This window comes from Silene latifolia, chromosome Y (genome assembly GCF_048544455.1).
Source record: "Silene latifolia isolate original U9 population chromosome Y, ASM4854445v1, whole genome shotgun sequence".
Lineage (NCBI taxonomy): Eukaryota > Viridiplantae > Streptophyta > Magnoliopsida > Caryophyllales > Caryophyllaceae > Silene > Silene latifolia.
Genome location: NC_133538.1, coordinates 360,497,416 through 360,523,931, shown reverse-complemented (window position 1 = coordinate 360,523,931; position 26,516 = coordinate 360,497,416). Strand labels below are relative to the sequence as shown.

Sequence of the window (26,516 nt, the reverse complement as noted above, 5' to 3'; positions counted from 1 at the left end):
TGTTCTTCTTAGCAATCTTTAGTGTAGTTAATATCAATCAAATCTCTCTTTAATCTTGTAATCAACAATTAATCAAGTTTTAATACAAGTTTTATTTCCTTAATCTCTCTCTTGTTCATACTTTATTTTGGGTAATTGAAGATTATTTAGGTTATTATTGGGAGATTGACAACCTCTCAATCAAGCATCAAGTACTTCTTTTATTCTTTGCTTTATTATTGGAATCATTAGTAGGTATAATTCTCTTAATCCCTCTTTAATTATTGTTAATCACTTTCATTTATTCATCATGTTTCACTTTGTTGGTATGATTGACAACCTTGCTAGCATGTTCAACATGATATTGAGTGAGTAGTTCCTTAGCTAGGGTTAATGGGTAATTTGGGAAAACCAACATGGGGAATGATTCATGCTTAAATTAATAAGCTTTCATAGTTTATTTGCTTGCTTGTTGTGATCTCAACTCATGCACATGTTATGTTTGATGAAATGTGAGCCTATGAATCCTTGCATTTTTTACCCATCACCTATCTTTTCAATGAGACTTGTAAGACATAAACCAACTCGAGTCTCATTAGACCATGAATGTTCTTGAGTAGGGAAGACTAAGTCGACTTGTAGGTGTTGTACAATCTAATCGATTCGGCTCCAGGACCCAAACTTTCCTAGGATTGTAAGATATAAACCAACTCGATCTATCACAACAATAATTGCTTGCTTATAATTTGAGAACATGTTCGTATGATCAATTCCCATGAATCCCCTATGAGCCCATGACACCCTAGTGCTTTTTATCAATTGTTTACATCCCTTTTAATTCATCTTGCTTGTTTACTTTCATTGCTATTTAGTTTAGTGATCTTCTACATCAAACACCAATTGTGACACCCCTAAGACACCACTAGTTGCAATAAAAATCTCATCTCAATTCCCGTCCCTTAGGATCCGACCTTTACTTGCCTCTTTACTAATTGTAGAGTTGTTTGTGAAGTTATAAATTGTGTTTTGGTCTAGGTGCTCCTAACGACAAGTAACCGAAAGATTTAGTAAAAATATCCCGACCAAAAATGGCGCTGTTGCCGGGGACGGTGTTAACTTGATTTAGATTTTCTTATATTGTTATTAGTTGTGTCTTTCTTTGCCTTGGGGAAGTAAAACTCCTCAAGGTTTGTTCTAATTGTTTTCGAGTTGTTTGATATTTTGCATGTCTAGAAGGTCACAAGGTGACTTGTTACCCTTTGATCGTGAAATTGAAAGAACTTTGACAACCAATAGAAGACTTGCTAGGAGAACTTTGAGAGGTATTGGTGAGGTTGTAGATATTCAACCAAATACTATTGAGTTCATCAACCCTTTTGCAAGAGAAGGTGAGGAGAACCCAACATAAAATCAACCCACAATGCCTAAGTTTGCATCACATTCCGTACCCACCGAGGAGAACCTACCCAATGGTACTCCCACACCACAACATCTAACTGGAAATTTTATTGCCAAATCCGCATTTATCCAATTAGTCGAAAGAAGCCAATTTGGGGGGATGCCTAGTGAAGACCCTCATTCTTATATGGAGACTTTTTGTGACTATTGTGATGCGATTTCTCAAACCGGTGTAACTCAAGACCAAATACGATGGGTCTTATTTCCTTTTTCTCTAATTGGCACCGCGAAATAATGGTTGAAAGGCCTTGATAAGGCTACTCTCAGAATTGATTCTTGGAAGAAGTTGGCTCTAGCTTTCTACAAAAAGTTCTATCCACCGGAAAAGACTAACATGCTAAGAGATCAAATCACGGGCTTTAAGCAAAGGGATGAAGAATCTTTGTATGAAGCTTAGGAGCGGTTTAAGGGGATTTGTCGCTCATGTCCTCACCATGGACTTAGCGAGTGGTTCTTGGTACAACAACTTTGGAACGGTCTTTATGAAGATTCAAGGAACATTCTCAACATGGGATCAAATGGAATGTTCACCAAAGTTGACGAGAATCAAACTTGGAACAAAATTGAGGAAATGGCGGTCCATAACTCACAATATAGTAGACCTCGCAAGGCTACTAGAGGAGGAAAGCATGAAGTGGACTCCATTACTCAATTGGGTGCTCAACTTAGTGCTCACATTGATACCATCAATTTGAAGTTTGAAAAGGCTATGGCTAGACTTGAAGAAGCCTAAAAATCACCAAAGCATCATGTTAATGCCATGACGGCATCTACATCAATCCCAAGTGGGATATGTGAGAATTGAGGAACTTTGAGACATGACCAAAGTGAATGTAGGGGAACAAATGAACAAGTGAATGCTTGCCAAGCATACAAGAGTGGTACCCCGTATTCAAACTATTACAATGAAAACACCAAATTCCATCCAAATCTCTCATAAAAAAGCTAAAATGTTCAAAACCCTCAAACAACATACACCCCACCTCCCATGAGAAACCAAAATCAAAGACCCTTTTACAACCAAAACCAAGGTTACCAAAATCAATCTCCATACAATCAACAAAATGACCAAGGTTTTGATGTTAAAAAAGCGGTCCTTCAAATGCAAAAGAATCAAAAAGAGTTTTTCACTCAAATGCAAAAGGATAGTCAAGCAAAGGATACCACCGTCAATAACATCCTAGCTCACACAAAAATGTTGGAAACCCAATTGACTCAACTAGCATCTTCAAGCTCACAAAGACAAAAGGGGCAATTACCACCTCAAAGTAATCCCCCAAGACATGAAACGGTTAGTGCCATTCACTTGAGGAGTGGTATAAGGTATGAAGCACCGAAGAAGCAAGTTGAGGATGAAGTTGTGGAAGTTAGTGATAAAGAAGAAATTGTGCAAAACTCCAAGGATGGAGAACCATCAAAAGAAGAAATTTCAAAGAAAAATGAAGATAAGGTCAAGGAGAAGGAGAGCATTGTGATTAGACTTTCTTTTCCAAGTCGTCAATCCAAGCCCAAATTTGATGACCAACTTGGAAAATTTATGGAAATTGTGAAGAATTTGGAAGTCTGAATTCCTTTCACGGAATTAATCAATCACGTGCCGGCCTATGCAAAATACATGAAAGACATCCTCACAAAGAAGAAGTCGATCCGGAAGCTTGAGACTATCGCCTTTACTAAGGTGAGTAGTGCAATACTTCAAGGGAGTTCACCTCCAAAACTCAAAGATCCGGGAAGCTTCTCAATACCGTGTACCATTGGCGACACCACGATCAACAAAGCCTTATGTGATCTAGGGGCTAGTGTGAGTGTTATGCAGTACTCGGTGAGTAAAAGGTTGGGGATGGGAGAGCTTAAATGCACCAATATCACACTCCAAATGGCCGATAGATCGACGAAGACACCATTAGGGATATGGGAAGATGTTCCCGTAAGAATTGGGAATTTTTCATCCCGGTGGACTTTGTCATTGTTGACATGGAAGAAGACTCCAACATTCCAATCATTCTAGGAAGACCTTTCTTACACACCGCGGGTGCGGTGATTGATGTGAAGCATGGAGAGTTCACTCTAGAAATAGGAGACGAGAGCATAACTTTCAATCTTGACAAGGCCATGAGAGCTCCCCGTTTGCATGAACCATGTTTTATGGCTGATCATTATAGCCGGAAGGATGATAGGAAGAAGTCGGAATTCCAATGGAAGAAGAAAATTGAAGATGCTCCATTCAAAGAGCAAGTGAATTGTAACAAAGAGAGTTTGAAAAGCTCACCAAAGTCGAGCAATGAAGAGGATGGCCTCATTGGCCAAGACAAGAAAATGGGAGAGTTGTCTCCATCAACTCAAGAGATCTTTAGTGATCAAGTGGATGAAGTTTGTGGTCTTTGGGACGATGAGTTTGAAGGGATTTTCAATCCCTATATTGGTAATGCTATCGATCAAGACCAACAACAAGGGCAAAGGTCTATTGAAGATCTTTATCATCATAATGAACAAGCTTTTGATTACTTCTTCAAGGTGTTGAGCAACATCAACAAAACCTTGAACATGCCCCCATGACATCTCACTAAGGATGAGAGTTTGGTGGAGTCCTCCCTAAACCACCATTTGTAAATATTTCTAACTCCCTAACTCGCATTTTAATTATTACATTGCATTTTTGTCATTCTTGGATTCTTATGCTTTGATCAAGATAATTATCATTTTTGAGAGAAGTGAGGGAGGGACTAATGATTCAATTGATGTGTAGTGATTTAGCTTAGTGTGGGGATATCAATTGTCTAGGCTATTCATGCCTTAGTAGTGCCCCCACAATGAAGAACACATGATTTTGAAGAATGAAAAATGACAAGGGATATGCAAGTACACGGATGGAACTGAATCCGGGTAAAACAGGGAGAATCCGAGCGTTTTCAAGGGAATCTGCCCGTCTTCAGCCAATCCGGGCGTCTTTGTAAGAATCCGCCCGTCCATCTGAACTAAAATTTTGAAATTTTGGGACTGTTGATAAATCCGAGCGTCCTGCAAGAGAAGACGCCCGTCCTCAGAAAGATGCTGGTCCTGAAAGGAAAGACGCCCGTCTTTTTGGCTGGGAAAAACAAGAAATCTCACTGGAAGAGAATCCGCCCGTCTTCAGCAGAAGACGCCCGTCCCGCAGTTGCAAAATCCGAGCGTCTTTACTGAAAGACGCCCGTCTTTAGGCGAGAACTTTGAAGCCGAAACAAGTAGAATCCGAGCGTCCCGAAGGAAAGACGCCCGTCTTCCCCTGCAATTCAAAATTTTTCGGGTCTTTTAAAAACCCCATCCCCTATTCATTTCATCATTCAAAATACTATCCATAAACCCCAAAACTCAAAACCCTCATACTCTCCATCACAAAAACAAGATTTCCTCAACCACATTCATCAAAATCAAATCAAATCATCCTTCTAACAAAAAATAATCACTCCTCTTTCAACAAAAATCAAACCAAGCACCAAAATCTTCAACCTTTGAGTCGATTTTTGAAATTATAAAGGCAAAGCCTTTCACCTTAAAATCGATTTGGGTATACTTGGAAATTAAAGATTTTCACTCTTTTCTTGGTTAAATCATCAATGGCAAGGAAAAAAGGAGCAACAAAGGCACCTAAGGCAAAGGCACTATCAACAAGACAAAAGAGTCTTCAAGCAAAGAAAGCCTCATTGGCTATGGTGGTAGCTAGCTCAAACTTGGAAGTGAAACAACAACAACCTCCCTTGGAAGCAACAACATCAACAACTCCGGAAATTACTCAACTTTCGAACTATCCGGAGGTAATTTTCATCTCTAACTCCCATAGGGAAACATTTACCAAGTATGCTATAAAATCCTTTCTATCCACCAAGTTTATTTGTGAAGATGCCTTAGATAAGTTGGGTGTCCTTGAGCAAACTAAAGCCTTCTTTGAAGCCATGGGGTTGGAAAATTGTTTGCAACAAATGAATTTACATACCCCTCCCTTACCTTAGAATTCTTTAGTTCTTTGAAAGTTACTAAGGTAGAGACAATGGAAAACATCGAGTTCCGCCTAGCTAATGTGAGTAGGCGCATCACCTTTGAAGAATTGGGTAAAGCATTGGGTCTTAGAGATTCACATAGTTATTTCAAGAATCCCGGAAAGTATGACCCCACTCCTCTTTGGGAGGCGATTTCCGGAAGGAAATTTGAGAACTATCATGCTAGTCGCGCTCTACTAGTCCACCATCCGGGCATTAGAGTGTGGCATAAGGTTATAGGGAATACCATCATTGCAAGAAAAGACACCAACCACTTTACCAAGCTCGTTTGTGTTCTTCTTGAGTCGGCTTTAAATATTGGAAGGGAATTCACCAAGCCTTTCAATTCTCTAAGGCTTTTAGTGGATAAATGGCTAGTCACTCTTTTGGCTAAGTACTTTGATCCGAATTTCAACAAGGATAACAAGTATGTGGCAAAAAGGGGGGTCATCTCATTGATATGGATGCTATGATTAACAAGTACAAGTGGGTTACCCATAACCCTCTTGACACCAAGTATGGGTGGCTCACCAATGAGGCTAGATCTTTTACTTTGCCTTCTAAGATTTGTCGTTTGAGTGTCCATCGGACCAACTACCTCCTTTCCCTCTCAAAAGAAGCCGAATACATTATCCGACAATAAAGGGATGAACTTGAAATGCCCTCCTCTTCCATTGTCACACCACCCTATCCTTTCAAGTACCAAGAGTTCAAACCCGAAGGTGTTGAAGCAAGCAAAGATTATATGACTCTACTTATGCAAGAGATGCACAAGCAAGTTTTTAAGGATCGGGAAGATGCTTACTTAGCCCAATATCCACCCCTCCTTCATTTATCTAGGCAAGGACTACTTGATCCTTCATGTCCTTTGCCTAGTTGGGCGGATAAGGAAGTCTTCTTTCCGAGTGCATCTAGGGGTGAGATTCCGGGTGACGATGAGGTTGTCGGTGATGAGGTTGTTGATAGCATTGATGAAGAGGCTAGTGAAGAAGAAGAAGAGGATGATGAACAAAGTGAACAAGAAATTAAAGAGGGATGTGGTGATGAGTCTACTTCTATTGAGGAAGATGATGATAATGATGATATGGTGGAAGACTAACAAGCTTTGGAGGCTCCTACCCTCTTGAGGTTTGCTTACTTCTTTCTTTGTTTTATTTACTTTATCTTGATCATGGTTGGTTGAGTCCTAGCAACATAGAGGACTAACACCTCAGCCCCATTGAGGTGTTCTTATTTCATTGTTCCCACCTTTTGAAAATCCAAAATGACAAATTTAGTTTCATGCATTGCATCTTGTGTGCATGAACTACCCCAAGTTTAGGACATTAGAAATAATATCTAACTCGGTTTGAGGAAGTACATGCATACGCAACGGGAGGTAATCTAAATTACGGTCTCCGTCATAAACAAAAAAACCATGCATCATGTAGTGTAGCTTAGTGTAGCTTGCATTTAGAGTAGAATTCATGCATCATGCTTGCATGATTTCCCATCATTTTGGCCATTGAGGACAATGCCCATATTAGTGTGGGGATGGGGAATTCTAACTTAACTTTTATTAAAAAATCAAAAAAAAATTGAAAAAATTGAAAAACCATAAAAATTGAAAAATTGAAAAACCAAAAACAAGTTCATTTCCTTTGTAGCGTAGTCATGTATATATTGTTTTATATATTGTGTTTGTTTTATCCTTATTCACATTGATCGACTACGCCACATCCGAGACATGAGGATATTGAAGACCGTATGGTATGATCTTTTCAATCTCCTTTTTCCTTTTTATGTTAATGACTATGTGCTTTATTTTGATTGATGCGGTATAATAATGTGAACTTAGGACTTGCATTTAGTTTATATGTCATATTAGTTGGTAGAATAATTTGCATTAGGATGTTTATATGGTAGTTGCATCATGGCATGTAGTTTGCATGTTAGAAAAATTTTGCGAAACCGTCTACTTGGGAAGCTTGACAAGTGTATATAGGCCCTATTATATGCTTTTTCTTCTTAAGACTTTGCTTGTTAGAATACTTGTAAAACACCCTAGGATGTGTCATGCTAGTATCCTTTGACCCATGGATTAAGGCCTAGTCAAGAGTACCTTGTGGTGTGATAACTCCTTGGCTACCGTTTATTCCAAGGTGACCCTTGAAACCATGCATCCATCCATCATCCATATTCTACCACATTTTTGTCATCAAAGGAAATGGGCACAAAAAGAAATCAATTTGTGTTTAATGAAATGAAAAGTGAAAGAAAGTTTGGGAAAATGCATCAAATGAAAAGAGGAGCAAAAATAGAACTCCTAAAGCTTCAAATATAAGCCACCCTCACTACATATGGGGTGACTTTGAAAATGTTCAAAGAGAAATGCAAAGAAAAGTTGAAATTTGTCAAGTGTTGAAATGCCATAAATCAAAAAGAAATGGCAAAGAAAGTGTTCTCAAATGTCAAATGCCACAAGAAATTGGGGGAAAAACAAAAACAAAAGCAAACTCCCAAAGTGAAACTCAAATATCTATTGATCCCTTTATCCATCGTATCAATTTTTGTGCATGGTAGAGAGGGGACGACTCTTCTTCTTGTCTAGGCAAGAGGGAGAATTCCGCGATCCTCCAGTGTTTCTAACACCATAGGGAGTCTATTCTTGACAAAAGCATTTAACTATTGAGGACAAAGGTACCCTAGCTTGAGACAATTTGGAGGTGATTTATTGGTATCCTTCTAGGCTTAGTAGTTTGAAGAAATTGCATCTATGAAGGAGTGTGTACCCTTGAATTGCTTCCCTTGTAGATAATTTCCGCCACTTAGATGAGGAAAGTGGCTATTCTTTTGTAGATGCATCCATTACTTGATCTTGTGTGCTTAATGTTTGGATGTGTCGCCATTTTGGCAAGACCCACCTTGCCTTGCAAGAAGGCATCCTACCTCATGATTGTCTTGTTGTGAGTTGAAGGGGCGGAGTGAGACCCGCTAATTGTCTCATATCGGCTATGTTATTAGGTTAGTTTAAATAATGGTCCTAGTCTTTGTCACCTCTTTACTCGGGACGAGCAAAGGTTCGGTTTGGGGATATTTGATGTGACCATAATTAGAGCACATTTAGTCCCCGAATTAGCCTTGTTCCCATGCTTTTTAGTGCATATTTGGGTCATTTATTGTCTCTAGTTCTTTGTTTTGCATATTCTTTGAGGTTTTGATCCCTTGGTAGGAAAGGAGTGCAAACCTTGCAATTTCATGGCAAAATGAGGCTAAATTGATTGAATTCAATGACCAAGCATCAAGGAGAGACAAGATTCGAAAGCCTTTGTACATATTATAGTAGATGGGCAATGATGAGAAAAGATCCTTGCATCCCCGAGGAAATCCCCAAGGATTCTATGAAGAAAAAGGAAGAAAAGAAGAAGAAACGAGACTGCACAACAATCCGTGCGTCTTCCCCAGAAGACGCCCGTCTCCACCACCACAATCCGTGCGTCTTCACCCCAAGACGCCCGTGAAGACCCAGAAGACGCCCGTCTTCACTCCAAGACGCCCGGGCAGAGACCACCATATCCGCCCATCCCGTGCTAAAGATGCCCGGATTCTCAGGCAGACCCATTTCGTCTTCTTCAAGCTTCAAGGAAGGATGCACATCTTTTTCTAGAGATCGGAGTCTCCCTAGAGACCGGAGTCTTTCCAAAAAGACCGGCGTTTCCTTAAGTAGAGACTTAATCGTCATTTAAGCCCTTAGTTAACCCTAATTCATCGACCTAATCCCCACTATAAATACCCCTTTAGTCTAATTAGAAGAGCATGTTCTTCTTAGCAATCTTTAGTGTAGTTAATATCAATCAAATCTCTCTTTAATCTTGTAATCAACAATTAATCAAGTTTTAATACAGGTTTTATTTCCTTAATATCTCTCTTGTTCATCCTTTATTTTGGGTAATTGAAGATTATTTGGGTTATTATTGGGAGATTGAAAACCTCTCAATCAAGCATCAAGTACTTCTTTTATTCTTTGCTTTATTATTGGAATCATTAGTAGGTATAATTCTCTTAATCCCTCTTTAATTATTGTTAATCACTTTCATTTATTCATCATGTTTCACTTTGTTGGTATGATTGACGACCTTGCTAGCATGTTCAACATGATAATAAGTGAGTAGTTCCTTAGCTAGGGTTAATGGGTAATTAGGGGAAACTAACATGGGGAATGATTCATGCTTAAATTAATATGCTTTCATAGTTTATTTGCTTGCTTGTTGTGATCTCAACTGATGCACATGTTATGTTTGATGAAATGTGAGCCTATGAATCCTTGCATTTTTTTACCCATCACCTATCTTTTCAATGAGACTTGTAAGACATAAACCAACTCGAGTCTCATTAGACCATGCATGTTGTTGAGTAGGGAAGACTAAGTCGACTTGTAGTTGTTGTACAATCTAATCGATTCGGCTTCGGGACCCAAACTTTCCTAGGATTGTAAGATATAAACCAACTCGATCCATCACAACAATAATTGCTTGCTTATAATTTGAGAACATGTTCGTATGATCAATTCCCATGAATCACCTATGACCCCATGACACCCTAGTGCTTTTTATCAATTGTTTACATCCCTTTTAATTCATCTTGCTTGTTTACTTTCATTGCTATTTAGTTTAGTGATCTTCTACATCAAACCCCAATTGTGACACCCCTAAGACACCACTAGTTGCAATAGAAATCTCATCTCAATTCCCGTCCCTTGGGATCCGACCTTTACTTGCTTCTTTACTAATTGTAGATTTGTTTGTGAAGTTATAAATTATGTTTTGGTCTAGGTGCTCCTAACGACAAGTAACCGAAAAATTTAGTAAAAATATCCCGACCAGAAGTGCACCCAATCAAGATGGCATGTGCATAATCATTGTCTTTTATGCACAGTTATCCATAATGCACATGGTCCAATGTGACCGAGTCGGGTCCATTACAGTTCTTATATTTGTCGAACAAATACGTGTAATGATTATTTCAAACACCATTTTATGTTTAAATAATTCCCGATTAATTTTGACTAAAACGATCCGTAAATATACATGTACAGCTACACATGTATTTTATGTACCAATACTAATCACATTAGTCAATTATTACTAATTTTAACAATTAACAGTTTAATCATTAATTCTCGTCTCAACTAATTTATTATTCAATTATCACATAATTAAATAATAGTTTCCGCGCCTCGAGTTCACAACTCGATATATCTCTAAATCAATTTAATCGACTAACTCTTAGTCAATTTATCAAGGGAATAATTTAAACTGTATCTCATACAATTAATTAGCTTTCGTGTTGGGGCTCGTTCCTTTAGGTGTGACTGAAAGGGATCAGCTGAACACCGCCGTCACACGACAGTAACGTCAAACCCTAGTTGGCCAACAGTTACCGATATACGTTGATCAGCTGACTAGTATTGCCAATGTATATCCCATGCATATTCCTTAATGAGATTTAAAAATAATATCACCCACCATTGTGGAGGACAAACACTCCAACAATCTTCCTTTTGTCCGAGACAGGTTGTGCGATGACAATAACACACAATTGTGAATAACTCCTTATCCCAACAATATCCTGCTTGTACTATACAACGATGTCTTACCGATTCTCTTGTCCGTTTTAATAACAATCTCCCACTCAATGCAAGGTGTCTTTCAGGTCGCACTTGTACCTGAACATATCCTGAGTGGCTTCCTCGATCGGGAGTGTGACTGCAGGACCGGAAAAATCTACCATAGATTACTTCCGAGCGTGGCCACACATTTCTCAGTCACAACTCCTCGAGTGGCCTAGAGATGTTTAAACCCAACGTGGGTGGACAATTCCTGTCTGCCATATCTATCCTTTTGCACAATACAGATCACCATGACCTAGTAGATGCCCTTTGGCCTCCTTTCACGACACGACCTAGGACAAAAACCAAAGTCACTCAAAAACTACATTTGCTCAGATAATAGTCTCCAGTTTAAAGAATCGACTCATAGGAATATCATAGAAGTGCCTTTCATGACCAGGCGTCTGTAATAGATTTAAGGGACTCTATAAATGTCACTGCCCGACAAAGCATCCCACAGTCTGCCTATGTAAACGACTAGTCATCCTTATGACCTTATGGTGGTGAACCTACCATCAATCATCTTATAATCCAGTCACTCCGAGACGTCACCTGATTAAGTGACCAGGGGCCAATACAATGTTCATCCTATTCACTTGAATTGGGGTTCAACATTGTCCCCAGAACCAATTCAGATAAACAAGGTATTCAATGTTTTCAGTCAAAACTGTATAATCGAGTTCTTGAAGAGACTCAAACAATGAATGCGATCATCACTTACGTAAATATTAATACTCTATCCAATATTTACATAACGATCTTTAGCAATTAAGGTATACTCCTTAATCACATTGAGATGACATAACCATCATGTCTACCTTATGCCAATGACTTTAGTTAGAGGATTAGCAACAGTTGCATCACTCTAATTTCTATTGCTATTTTCCTTTTGTTCTATGCAATCTTTTCATCATATAGAACCTTTCTGAGTACATCTCTAAATAAGTTTTTAGACTCTGGCTCTAAAGCCAGTCAAACGCTCTCACTGTTTTCACAGTCTCTCGGGAGACGATATTATGCTAATAGAACTACTCTAGTTCCATTAAACTCCAGATATCAACTGTCTCTTTTACAAAATCAGATGTTGTAATGTACTTAGCTTTCGTTCATGATTTATAGGTATAATTCTTATACAAATCCTTCATATGACATCTTTTATCTAGAACTTCTTATACATATATGTATAACTTCTTATACATGTATAACTTCTTATACATATTATTCTTTATTATAAACATAACACTTTTACATGCGAACCATTCCTTAATAAGGCCCATAACATCTTATAAGCGTAGGAATGTTATCGTGTATCCCTTTTACACGAAATTCATAAATTCCTCCAAACTACAAGAGTAAATCCTCAGTGCTTCTCAAGTACTCAAGGATGCTCTTGATAATCATCTAGTGACACTCACTAGGAAATAATTGGTAATGACTTCTCATATTCTCAATATGATAAGTGCCTGACGGAAGCAGCTTTTAGCATATTTAATAGATCCTGCATCGAAAGCAAAAGAGATCATATTTTGTGTTCAACAACTTGAATGAGTCAAGAATCTTATCACATAAGTCTCTTGACTAAAATGCTAATAACCATGGAGATCTATCTCATTAGATCCGGATATTTAAGATGCGCCATGTTACTCTCAAGTATTAACCCGAGAATATTTCTAGTCACTAATATGTCAAACATATATTTAGACTAAGAAACATCACCTTAGCTCCCACTCAACTACATGTATCATCATGGTACCTCGACAACTCGAGTAATACCATTCTGATTGATGACATTATTCAACCCAAAGTTCCAACTCTTTGACATATATAAGATCACAAAAGTGATCTTTCAAGCATGCTAGGCTTTTTAGCATTGACAAGATCAACAAAACTTCTCCCTTCATGAGTAACATTCAAGGAGAAATTTCGTTATTCTTTTGCAGAATCTCGTCCTCATGAGAGGCTATATTGCTAAGAACATACAAATTGATAAAGGCTTTGGGTTGTCACAAACTCTCTGTAACCAACTCAAAATTGAAACATCTTATGTAACCTTTATGACAAGATCAAGGTAACCTAATTTGGTGCAAAGTTTTCCCCCCAAATCAACTCTCAAAAACATCTCATGTTTCCTTCCTTATCACATCTTGTGCAAGAAGACCAATTCAAATTGCATGGTGACACGCCATCACATAGAGTTCATACTATAGAAAAGCCTTTGATGAGGGTTGAAGATTCATCACTTTCGAAAAGTAACGCAATATTATCGCAAAACTATCTCCTTATAACCACTGAGCCACAATAAAGAACGTCTTCTTACATTGTACTCAGTTTGTGGGTCTTGGAATTCCGTAAGTTAAAAATTTCTCCCACTCTGTCTTTCATAAAATTAAAATCTTTCTAGAAAGACAGCATTACGAGCCACAAACTCTTTGTTCTCGTTTTGAAGGAGTAAAAACCAAGTGGTTCAATTTTGGATAACCCTCACAAATACACAAATTAGTTATGAACATAAACATTTATGTTCCCAAATGTATAAAAAAAAACAAGTTAGGGACCCTCCCTATCCATATCTCATATGGAGTCATTTAGGCTATTATAGTCGGGTTTCAAACTTTAGTGAGAAAATAGCTTACAAAATTACTTGATATTACCCATTTGACCTCAAAGTCATTACTTTGAAATGTCCGATCAACGGTTTTGAACTTATCGCACTTTTGGTTTACTAATTCATTTTGACAATATTCCACGTTTCAAAAATCACTTTTATGCCTTATTAAATAGATACGAAGTATTCATATCTACGTAACATTACGGTAAAAGTAACGAAGTATATATAACCTACTATTGGCCTTACACATCCGTATGTATATGGTAAATCACCTCACTATTTGTGTTTCTTTTGAGCAAAAGAAAACATAATTTATGCACACACACCATAAGATTCTCAATCAAATGTTTGTACGATGTGCTAATCGTTTATACGTTAAACGAATTTACTTGAGGTTTTAAGAATTGGGTTCACCGGATTAGAGACTTTAAAATCTACAAGATAGTATAATATTTAGTTTTCGTGTAGAATGTGAAATACCTCTAACTTGAATGGTCTAAACCAACCACCAAGTTATCATAGGAGTAGGTACAACCTATTATTTTAAATCACATGAGTGATGCCTTCTATGTATAACATAGATGATTACATTCTTTTAAAAGCAAATTTAGGTACATTTGTTCCTATCGAAATCATTGCTACTCTAACATCATTTCGATACAAAAATGTCCTATGCTAGACGTCTTACGTTTTATCAATTCATATAAACTTCTTTACAAAGAAATTACCCGTACTTGATATCTCTTACCAACATAGTGGAACTAGCCTATCCATTGAGTAGATGTCTCTTTCAACTTTGTTCTATCACATACATCTAGGGTTGCTTCTTCTTAACTCCCACTCACTTTCACATTCCTCTTTGCTTCAACAAGCAAAAATGAATCTCATGAAGGCCTCTCTTCATGTCATTCGTGATATTTTATACACTTAGTTAGAGTAAATTACTATAAGGTGAGTGCAACATGTGGCAAAATCTCAACTTCTTGCGAAATTGGACTACCTTACCGTTCAATTCTCATCATATGCCTAAACTCTTTAGCGCATAAACAATCAATTTGGCCTTTCTCGAAGTGAGCCTTTTTGACGGTATCATATTGGAGTATTCTTTGTGTTTTTGAAAACTCTTTTCGCAAACTTTTGAATTACTCTTGAGTAATTAAAACTAATATGTCATCATCATGACGGAAGTGTAACTTTCGAAATCAAGACACTCTTGATAAAATGTGACTCCCATTTAAACTCGTAATAAGAGTTTGCAACATGAAACCCCTTTTTAATATGTATGGACGTTAAGTTATAAAATAATCGCAAAAATCGTTGTAAGCTTATGTAGGTGATTTGGTAAATCATGTTACCAATCATAGCTATCGAATTCCTTCAAAGAAACCGCTTTCTATGAAAAATGAAACGAGTATAATAATAAATAGAGGATGAAATGCACGATGTCATAGTAAATACATTAATGAAAATGGACGAGAAATAAGGAAAATCAACATTCAATGTTATAAAAACTTGATAAGCATTTTTAACAAGTGCATTTAAATAATGACCTCTCACTAAATTATATAAATGATTCCAAGATCCGTTTTTAGACAAAAATAGGCATTGCTTGGGCGAAACATCCCATAATTGTGTAAAATTTTTTTTGGTAAAATGTGAGCTTTTCATTAATAACCAATAAAATGGAGTCATTACAATGCATTTCAACAAACTATTTCTTGGTACACCTATACCAGCACAAACTATTTAAGCATACATGCCAATTTGAATGAGCCAAATTTCACAAGATGCCCAACCACGAGAGGGGAGCAACTTTTTGTATCCTTGCTCTAATAATTCTCGAACATCAAGTACAAACTAGTTCAGGCCTAGTTAGTACCCCTTCCAATCTGCAACAATTCCTTTCCATCCAAATATAGTACCAACACGCCATCTTGGCCATATGACAGACATGCCTCTGCAAAACTGAGCCAGTTTGAGGACCAACCAGTCCAATCTGCAACAAACACTCCACACCTTTCAGATTCTGCTTTTTGTACTCACACGGTCAAACAGATGAGCATGAGTCTCCACATCCCGTTCACATATAACACATTGTTTAGTCTCTGCCACTCCTATAGAAAACTTGACTTCTCCCTTGTATTCAAAGCTCCATGATGAATAAGCCATCCAATAAATGAATGTTTGGGCACACACCATGTATCCCACACTTCCCGATACCACCGCACAGGGGGTGCTGTCCTCGCAACCAATCGTAACACGAACGAATAGAATAACCTTTAGGATCACCAATCCAAGATTATTCAAGTATCCATTCTCGCATAATATCTTTAACCTTACAAATGTTCCTCCAATTCCAATTAGAATCAAGAGGAGGTTGATAGGTACTCCAATCAGCACCTTTCATATAAACATGGTCCACCCATTGTACCCATAACCTGTCTGCCTTAGTATATATCCAATGCACCAATTTACCAACCACTACAATATTCCACACCCCAGCTTCAATCACACCTAGACCACCACTCTTCTTGCTGCAGCAAATCTTTTTCCAGGAGACTAGAGGAGCCTTATTGTATTCAACCCCACCATCCCATAAATAATTTCGACGCACTGCTTCAATTTTCTTGAAAACCAGTTTAGGGATAAGAAATATAGATGCCCAATAGTAATGTAGGGTATTAAAAACAGAGTTAATTAGAGTTAACCTCCCTGCATAACTCAACTTTCTTGCACCAATCCCTCTAATCTTACCCACAATTTTATCAACCAACACATTACAATCATGAGTAGTGAGTCTACCAGCTTGAATTGGAATGCCTAAATATTTCACTGGTAAGGAGCCTTCTCTAAAACCAGATACCTGAATAATATCACCCCTCAGCTCCTCAGACACCCCCATTAAACACCACTTCAGACTTGGCAGCATTAACTCTAAGGCCTGAGGTAGCAGAGAATGTAGCAAAAGCACGCAATAATAACATAATAGACCTCACCTCACCCTTACAAAACATGAGTAAATCGTCAGCAAATAAGAGGTGGTTCAGTTTAAGAGTACCACACAATGGATGGAACCTAAAGAACCATACGAGTTGCAAAATCCAGCACTCTAGTTAAATACTCCATGCAAATAGTAAATAGCAGAGGAGAAACAGGATCCCCCTGTCGTAATCCCCTCTTCCCCTTAAAATACCCAAACTGAGCCCCATTCAGATTCAATGAGAAAGAAGTGGACCTCACACAATTCATCACAAGCATCCTAAACTTCTCAGGAAAGCAAAGAGCATCAAGCATCTGATCAAGGAATTTCCATTCAATAGTGTCATAAGCTTTTTGCAAATCAAGCTTGAACATATATCTTGGGGACACATGCTCTCTATTATATAGCCTTACCAAATCTTGGCAAACCAAGATATTCTCTAAAATGCTCCTACCTTCAATAAATGCTCCCTGATTCCTACTAATCACCTCAGGTAACACTTTAGCCATTCTATTACACAACAAACTTGGAGATAGTCTTGTAAAGAACATTGCAAAGCAAGATATAGGCCTGAAGTGTGTCACACTAGCAGCCTATCTACCTTAGGAATGAGAGTGATCACAGTAGCATTGAGTTGTTACAGTAACTTTCCAGTCTCAAAATAATTGATAACAGCTTCACACACTTCCTGGCCAATAACTCCCCAAGCATCCCTAAAGAACTGGCTTGTATAGCCATCAGGACCAGGTGATTTGTCCTTTGGGATACTAAACAGGCAAGTCTTCACCTCCTCGTGATCACGGTGCATTTAGTATGTCCCAATGTGCCCGAGTGCAGATTTACCTCGTCTAACCACATTAACATTCACATCCTCTACATCAGTCTGTGTTCCCAATGACCCTCATAATATTGTAGAAAGGCACTGAATCTGGTCCCCTTCAAAGGCATAAAATCCCATTCTTATCCTCAATAGCTAATACCTTGTTCATCATTACTTTTTTCTTAATAGAATTATGAAAATAAGCAGTATTTATATCCCCTTCTAACGACCATTGGATTTTGCCTTCCGAACAAGAAAACTATCTCTAGCCACCATCAAATCTCTTAATTCATGATCAACCTCCATCTCTCTTTGCATTAGTTCCAGATCCTCTGGCTTATTCACCAACTCTTTTTGAAGCTGTTCTAACAGGGTACTAGTAAGGTTAGTAGTATTCTCAATGTCAGAAAAACAATTTTTGTTCAATCTTTTTAACACAGGTTTCAGATGCTTCAATTTCTTCACTAACTTAAACATTTTGGTACCATCATATCTATTCTTCCAGATACTCTCAACACAACCAGAACCGCTCGGACCTACCCCACATATTGAAATATTTAAAGCTTCTCCCGCCACTAATCTCTACTCTCCTATTCACCACAAAGACAGGGGCAATGATCAAATATGCCTTCGTGGTGGAAATGAGCCACATAATCCTCAAATTGATTCAACCACTCTTGATTCCCCATAACTCTATCTAGCCTACTATAGACTCTATCAGTAGGCTCTTGTTTATTCGACCAAGTAAACAATGCACCGTGGCCCCGCACATCCTCCATATTACACAAAGAGACACATTCCCGGAAATGCCGCATCTCTCGCATCGCAGTAGTATTGCCTCCTAACCTCTCTACAGGAGACAACACTGTGTTGAAATCCCCTGACCACAGCCAAGGCAAATCACAATGATCAGCAAACTTTTTCAAAAACTCCCATAACTCTATCCTCTCATTCAATCCATTGAAGGCGTAGATCATAGTTAAATAAAATTTATGTGAATCCACTTTTGACTCCACCAACATATGGATATACTGAGCCCCATAAGAAAGAAACTGCACATCAAAGAATTGAGGCTTCCACATTATCTAAATTCTTCCTCCTTTATGCCAAGAACAGTTTGTTAAAATGTACCAGCCCTCACATATAGTAGTATTCTTCTTTAATAAGCTACTAGGTTTTATTTTAGTCTCTAATAACCCAAAAAGCCCTACACCATTATTATGCATAAACCATTTAGCTAACTTTTGTTTATTCAGGTCATTCAACCCCCTAACATTCCAAAACCCAATATTATGCATTAGGATTTGGTGGAGGAGGGTCCTTTCCACTCTGAACTACCCCCCCCCCCCCAGGAGTATTCACACCATTAAGAGCATCAATGAAAGAATAAGCCCCTGATGTACTCATTGCCCTCTTTCCTAATGGCCCATCCTGCCTATTCAGTCTCATTAAATTCCGAGCTGGAGGAGCCTTAATGGTACTTGCCAAAGTAGGAAAAACAGCAGGAGTAAACAAAGACTCAGCCGAGAAAACACATCCTGGACCTTTTTCTCGACCTTTTGGTTTCCTAACTTGCTTCTCACATTACCAGTCTGTTTCTTCTTAGGAGGAGCTTTCCTACATTGGTCTCCAGAATGCCCCATCCCCTTACAAACAGAACAAGTAATAGGTTTCCACTCATATTCAACCTTCACTTTCACCTTCTGACCAACTTCATCCAAGAAACATACATGGTCTAATAACTTCTGATCCATTCCCACTTCCACCATTACTCTAGCATAACTCAATCTAGTTTTGTCAGAAGTGGCTTCATCCTTCTTAACATAAGTACCCACTAAACCTGCAATTTTTGGTAGACAATCCCCCCAAAATTTCAAAGGAATCCCATACAATCGAATCCAGATAGGTACTATGTCCACTTTACCCTTAACCAGGTCAAGCTCAGACTCCCACGAATTGATAATAATAGGTTTATTATCAAACAAGTAGTATCCAGACTCTAGCAAGGCTTGTTTTTTCGCAAGTGTCTTAAACCTTACCAGAAAAACCCCATTATCCATAAACGACACCCTATCTATATCAAATTGAGACCAAACCCTATACACATATCCTTCTACAACCTCCCATGGAGGGTTGGCTCCCAAGATATAACAGCAAACAGATAGATTCCAGAAGTCTACCTCAGATTTAATGTCATCTTTCGAGAACTGTAGTAGGGCAAATGTATCTTCCTCCTCTGCAATAGGTTCCATGACAGAGTAATCTTCCCCCATTCTTAACCATCCATCCCTGTTTCTTTAGAACCCCCCTTTGACCTCTTCTAGGTTCAGAGTCGGAATCCCATTTAGTTCACCCATCGTCTTTGTCTTCTGCACATCACTGGAACCAGGACCTTGAATTTTTGTTCCGACAGCATCTTTACCCGACGATTCACCAGAAACCCTGCCTCTTTTATTTTTTTTGTGTTAACTTTCCTTTTGATTTTATAAGTTGTTGGGATTTCTGTGAAGTTTCAGGATTATTTGGTCGTTGAGTAGAACTAACTAACGGTGAAAAAGAATTATCAGTAAACGTCATGACTGCCATAGCTGCGAATTGCAGAAATCTAGGTCACGAATTTAGAGCTTTTTCTCTCTCTTCTCTCTCTTTTATCTTCATTAAAAAGATGAGATTTTAATTGAAATTGTTCCATAATTGTGTAAATTAGGTAAGTCAACGCTTGACTAATTCTACCTTTAGAATTCTTGGTCGACGGATTTCAACAAACCCATCTACTAACCCCGGAATACAAGACCGTCTTATACCCCGTTGAGTCCAACCAACTTTGGCGCGTGATAACCGTTATAACCCTATTTACCCGGGGTAAAAAGAGAAAACCTCGCTTGGGCGAGCGTGGCCCTAATGAACAAGGTATTCATAGTTGTTAATAATTGGTAAGGCTAATCTCAATTTTAGATTAAAAGAATGTGAGAGATCTTGTCATTTAGTTATCATTCTCCTTTAAGTGAAATAACTAGGTGAATTTTCGATAACTTTAAATCGACAATAGAAAGATAAAAGCATGAAACCAAATAAAATGCATGTGTGGCAATTTCGGCATGATGAACTAGCATAAAATAAATAAAACATGCAAAAACGGATAAATCCTATTATGGCCACCTAGCTAATCAAAATAACTAGACTATTACATATTCAGAAACTAACTCCTTGGTCCCGAGCAACTTCATTGGAACATCTTCCAAGAATGCACCGTCTTATGGAATTTGGAACCTCTTCTAAAATAGACTCCGTCTCGATGTAAATTCCGTCTTTTGGAAACGCTAGTAAAAATAACTATTACAATCAAATTACATAGCTATTCCTCTTATACATTAATTAAATAAATAAAAACTATTAATTAATTACAAACCGACGATACGAGATCGTATTTAAACTACAAACAAACCGTTATTCCCTTACATTTCGGGTAATAACGATTAAAATAAATTAGGCCATACTAGGTACAAAAATTGCATAAAAAATTAAATGTATGACGTTCATTCATTAAACAATAAAAATAAATAAAATGCTGTAACTTTCATGCCTAAATCTCCCCTTTAGCATAATCTTTTAAAAATAGCTCGGTTTTGCGGAATTTATCGATTTTTACCCGTTAAAAATCAATAATCCACACTTAAATCTCATTTAAGCTCAAACTTATTGTCTAAGCTGATTTAGAACTCAAAATTAGTCCACACTAATTTCTTAATAAGAATTAGTTTGAATTGATATTATACATGTGCTATTTAAATCGGTTTTTATCACGACCTTGATAAAGAATTCAAAATAATTTTAACCATTACAAAATTTTGTACATTCTGGGACTCTCCCAGGGACCTAAAAAGGTCAAAAAATAAGTCCAAAAATTTCGAATTAAATTTATGAACAAAAACATCCATATTTATCGGTTTTTATGGAATAAAATCCAATAAACATCAAAAAGTGTGAAATTTTTTTTCTAAATTTCACTTTTATCATATAAAACATATTTTGGAATATATCAAAAAATTACATACCCAGAAAATTCCGTTTATTATTTTTGAATAAAATAATCGATTTTTATCGATTTTTAACCAATAAAAATCATTAAACATGCAAATCTTTTTAACTTTTTACGAAATTTTACAGAACATTTGCAAAAATTGCATGTGATAACATATAAAAATTTCAAGGTCATAATCCATGTTTAACTGTTTTAGTTAACCTCTTAACCAAAATACGATATTTCCGACTCGGTTTACCATAAAAATTATTAAAAATAGCAAAATAATTCCGCAACTCACCAAATTTGACCACAAATCATTTGAGATGAGAAGGTATGCATGTAAAAATTTTCGTGCAAAAATCTTCATTCTAGCACCATTTTTGAAATTAAAAGTATCTCTTAATTAAATTAAAATGTTTAAAATAAACATGCATAATACAAGCCAAAGCTCTGATACCACTTGAGTGACCATAACCCCAAATTAGACCTCTCTGATTAGGTTATCAAAATTTCTTTAATTTAGGAATCAATGGATCTATGTAGTATGCATGTAATATTTAAGCTTTTAAATAAAAAGAAGAGGAAAATATGTTTCCTTACATTGAGAAATGGTAGTATTTGGGAACAACCAAGATCACCATCTTGGTTTTTCTTGAGCTATTTATCAATGGCAAGATCCTCCAAATCAAGCTCACAAAGAGAGAACCTCCTTACATGATGCACCCAAGAACTTACCTAACAATCTTACAAATATTAACTAGATATTAAATAATATTACCATTGAAAAATATACAAATCTATTACTAACACTCTTAGTAATTTTTTTTGAATTATTAACTCTTAATAATATTCTTTTGATTTTAGAGAGAAGAACTATTTTTATTTTCCACACATGCAAAAGATTGTTCAAAAACAATGAACAATCAAAGTGGAGTCCTCTAGAGGGGAGGATGGTTTGGGAGAGGGTCAGTGGAGTGTTTTTTGTTCCTTATTTTAATCTACCCAATACTCATTTGTATGGGTAAAAACAAAAAAGCACAATGGGAAGTGCACCTAATCAAAATGGCATGTGCATAGTCATTGTGTTTTATGCACAATTATCCATAATGCACACGGTCCAATGTGACCGAGTCGGGTCCATTACAGTTCTTATATTTGTCGCACAAATACGTGTAATGATTATTTCAAACAACGTTTTATGTTTAAATAATTCCCGATTAATTTTGACTAAAACACTCCGTAAATATACATGTACAGCTACACATATATTTTATGTACCAATACTAATCGCATTCGTCAATTAGTACTAATTTTAACAATTAACAGTTTAATCATTAATTCACGTCTCAACTAATTTTATTATTCAATTATCACATAATTAAATAATAATTTCCGCGCCTCGAGTTCACAACTCGATATCTCTATCAATCAATTTAATCGACTAACTCTTAGTTAATTTATCAAGGGACTCATTTAAACTGTATCTCTTACAATTAATTAGCTTTCATGTTGGGGCTCGTTCCTTTAGGTGTGACTGAAAGGGATCAGCTGAACACCGTCGTCTCATTACAGCAACGTCAAACCCTAGTTGGCCAACCGTTACCGATAAACGTTGATCAGCTGACTAGTATTTCCAATGAATATCCCATGCATATTCCTTAATGAGATTTAATAATATTATCACGCACTATTGTGGAGGACAAAAACTCCAACACTATGCGTCGGGAGTTTGTACCTGAGCATGTTCGTAGTAAGCTGAGGGAAGAGTTCGATGCTTTCAAGATGACTTCAGACATGACAGTGTCTAATTACTATCATAAGTTCAATGAGAAATTGAGGTATGCAGAGGACATGGGGCTAAGTTAGGAGAACATGGCACTGAGGTTCGAGAAGGGGTTAACCTACCAGATAATGGAGAAAGTACCAATTGGGGTCCTTACCGATGTTAAGGAAGTATATGAGAGGGCAGGGAGAGCTGAAAGATTGGTCGAGATGTCCAAAGAGAACAAGGCGAGAGGTCCTGAAAAGTGAAAGGCTGAGAGGGAGGAAGGTGGTAAGTCCAGTTACAAGAGGGGCAACCATAACCAGGCGAGGGCTTACTCATCAGGATCGGGTTTTAGTGGGGGGGCTTCTTATGGGCGTGGTCGTGGTGGTACTAGTAGCAGCTGGAGTATCTCTTGTTTCAACTATGGAGGTATGGGTCACAAGAGGAATCAGTGTATTAGTGTCGTGGGGAGAGGTTTTCAGAGGCCATCACAGGGGAGGTTTTTCCAGGGTCCGTCTCAAAGTTATGCTAGCAACCGACCGGCGGGGTCATGGAATAACCAAGGAGGTCAGAGTAATAACAATGGTGGATCTAACCGCAATGGCAGTAACTCTTATCAGAAACCGGCAGCTAACAACAATCGGGGGTCAGCTGCCAAGCCATCTACTACAGCTAGTACCGTTCAGGGAGGTGGACAAAAGGCGAGTGGCAAGTTATTCACGATGGACAAGAAAGTTGCTGAGGATGATGCTCATGTGATCATGGGTACCTTTCTTGTTAATGATGTTTCTACCTTTGTTTTTTTTTATTCGGGGGCGTCACACTCTTTTGTATCGTCAAGTCATGCTAAGCTTTTGGGTTTGAGAGAATTTGAGTCTGTAAAAGATGAGGTTTTTATACCGTCAGGTGAGTCAGTGTCTTGTGGGAGGTTGTATAAGGGTGTATCTATGATAAATGGGCAGGTTGATCTTCCAGTGGATTTGTTATAATTTCCTATGGATAGTTTTGAGATGATAGTTTGTATGCATTGGCTCGGTAAGTACAAGGCTAGAATAGATTGTCACCAAAAGAGAGTCTCTTTGAGAGGTCCTAAGGGAATTAGTGTGTGTTATCGTGGGTTTGTTGTCAAACCCAAAGTCAAAGTGATTGCAGCGGTGACATTGAAGTCTTATCTGAGGAAGTGGTGTCCTTTGATTCTACGCCATGTGAAAGACCATAGTATGGTGGGTCCGACAGCTGATAAGATACCAGTGGTGGGAGAGTTCCCAGATGTTTTTCCGGAGTAGATACCAGGTTTGCCACCGAAGAGAGATATAGATTTCAGTGTGGAGTTGAAACCAGGGACAAGACCAATCTCTAAGGCCCCGTACCGTATGGGTCATAAAGAGTTGATAGAGCTGAAGAAGCAGTTGGATGATTTGATAGATAACGGATACATTAGACTTAGTGTATCGCCGTGGGGAGCACCAGTTCTGTTTGTGAAAAAGAAAGATGGGAGCTTGAGGTTGTGCATCGACCACCGGAAGCTGAACATTGTTGTAGTTAAGAACAAGTATCTTTTACCATTAGGTGAGGATTCGGGACGAGGACATACCGAAGATAACTTTTCGATCGAGGTATGGTCGTTATGAGTATATGGTGATGCCGTTTGGGTTGTCTAATGCACCGACAGTGTTAATGGATTTGATGAATCGGGTTTTCAGTCTGTTATTGGATCATTTGGTGGTGGTGTTCATAGATAATATCTTAGTCTATACCAATACTAAGGTGGAGCATGAGGAGCACTTGAGGTTGGTGTTACAAACTTTTCATGATAATCAGTTGTATGCAAAGTTGTCTATGTGTGAGTTCTGGCTCGAGAAGTTGTCTTTCTGGGGCATGTCATTTCTAAAGAGGGTGTATCTATGGATCCTAAAAAGATAGAGGCAGTGTCTAAGTGGGAATCACCAAAGAATATGGCAGAGATCAGAAGTTTCTTGGGATTGGCAGGGTACTATCATCGGCTCATGAAAGACTTTTCAAAGATCGCCAGACCTATGACAGCGTTGATGAGGAAAGAGAATAGGTTTTGATGGGATGAGAGTTTTGAGACGGCGTTCCAAACATTAAAGGTGTGTTTGACCACAGCTCTAGTCCTAGCTTTACCTAAAGGGTGTGAGAACTTTGAGGTGTATACATATGCTTCAAAGAACGGGTTGGGTTGTGTGTTGATGGTGAATGGAAAAGTCATTGCCTATTCTTCTAGGCAACTAAAGCCTTATGAGGAGAACAATCTGACGCATGATCTAGAGTTGGGTGGAGTTGTGTTTGCTCTCAAGATTTTGAGGCACTATCTTTATGCTGGCGACCTTTAAGCTGTTTTCAGATCACAAGAGTTTCAAGTACATCTTTACTCAAAAGAAGCTGAAAATGAGACAGATGAGGTGGAGGAAGCTTATAGGGGACTATGACATGGATATCATATACCATGAAGGGAAAGTAAACGTGGTTGTTGATGCGTTGAGAAGGAAGAGTGTGCATTCTCTATGCACAGCTATGTCCTTGATGAGGTTGAGAGATGAAGTGGGAAAGATGGGGATATATGTGATACAAAAAGGGGATGCTAGAGGAGATTTGACAGAAGAGCCGGATCTTTATGATGATATTCGTAGGAAACATGCTCTTGATTCTAAGATTCAATAGTGGAGAGCTTGAGTAGAGAAGGGAACAGTGTCTCAGTTCTCTATTCATTCAGATGGGAGTGTTCGGTTTGATAGGAGATGGTGTGTACCTAGGGATGAAGAGTTGAAAAAGGTGATTATGACAGAGGCTCATTGTACATTGTATTCAGTACATTTAGGTGGCGACAAGCGTATAGAGATTTGAAGAAGACTTTTCGGTGGCCTGGGATGAAAAGGGAAACATCTGAGTTCGTGGCTCGGTGTTTGACATGTCCAGAGGGTTAAGGGAGAGCAGCGACGACCACAAGGTAAGATTCAGAGTCTAGAGGTACCTGAGTGGAAGTGGGAGTCTATCTCCATAGACTTTATAGTGGGTTTACCGAGGAGACAGCAGGGTAATAACATGATATGGGTGATAGTTGATCGTCTGAATAAGTCATCTCACTTTATTCTAATGAAAGATACATGGAGTAAGGTTCAGTTGGCTAATGGGTATAGAAAACATGTGGTGAGGTTACATGGAGTCCCTAAGGACATTATGTCAGATCGAGATGCGCGGTTT

The 26,516-nt window shown here is 38.0% G+C and overlaps 1 non-coding gene across 1 annotated transcript; it reads right to left on the bottom strand.

The window, feature by feature from the left end:
• Window positions 1–1,771: 1,771 nt before the first annotated feature.
• LOC141634585 (small nucleolar RNA R71) lies at window positions 1,772–1,878 on the bottom strand. The gene has a single exon (XR_012539312.1). It is a non-coding gene; the product is annotated as a small nucleolar RNA R71 (small nucleolar RNA).
• Between the last annotated feature and the right edge of the window lie 24,638 nt (window positions 1,879–26,516).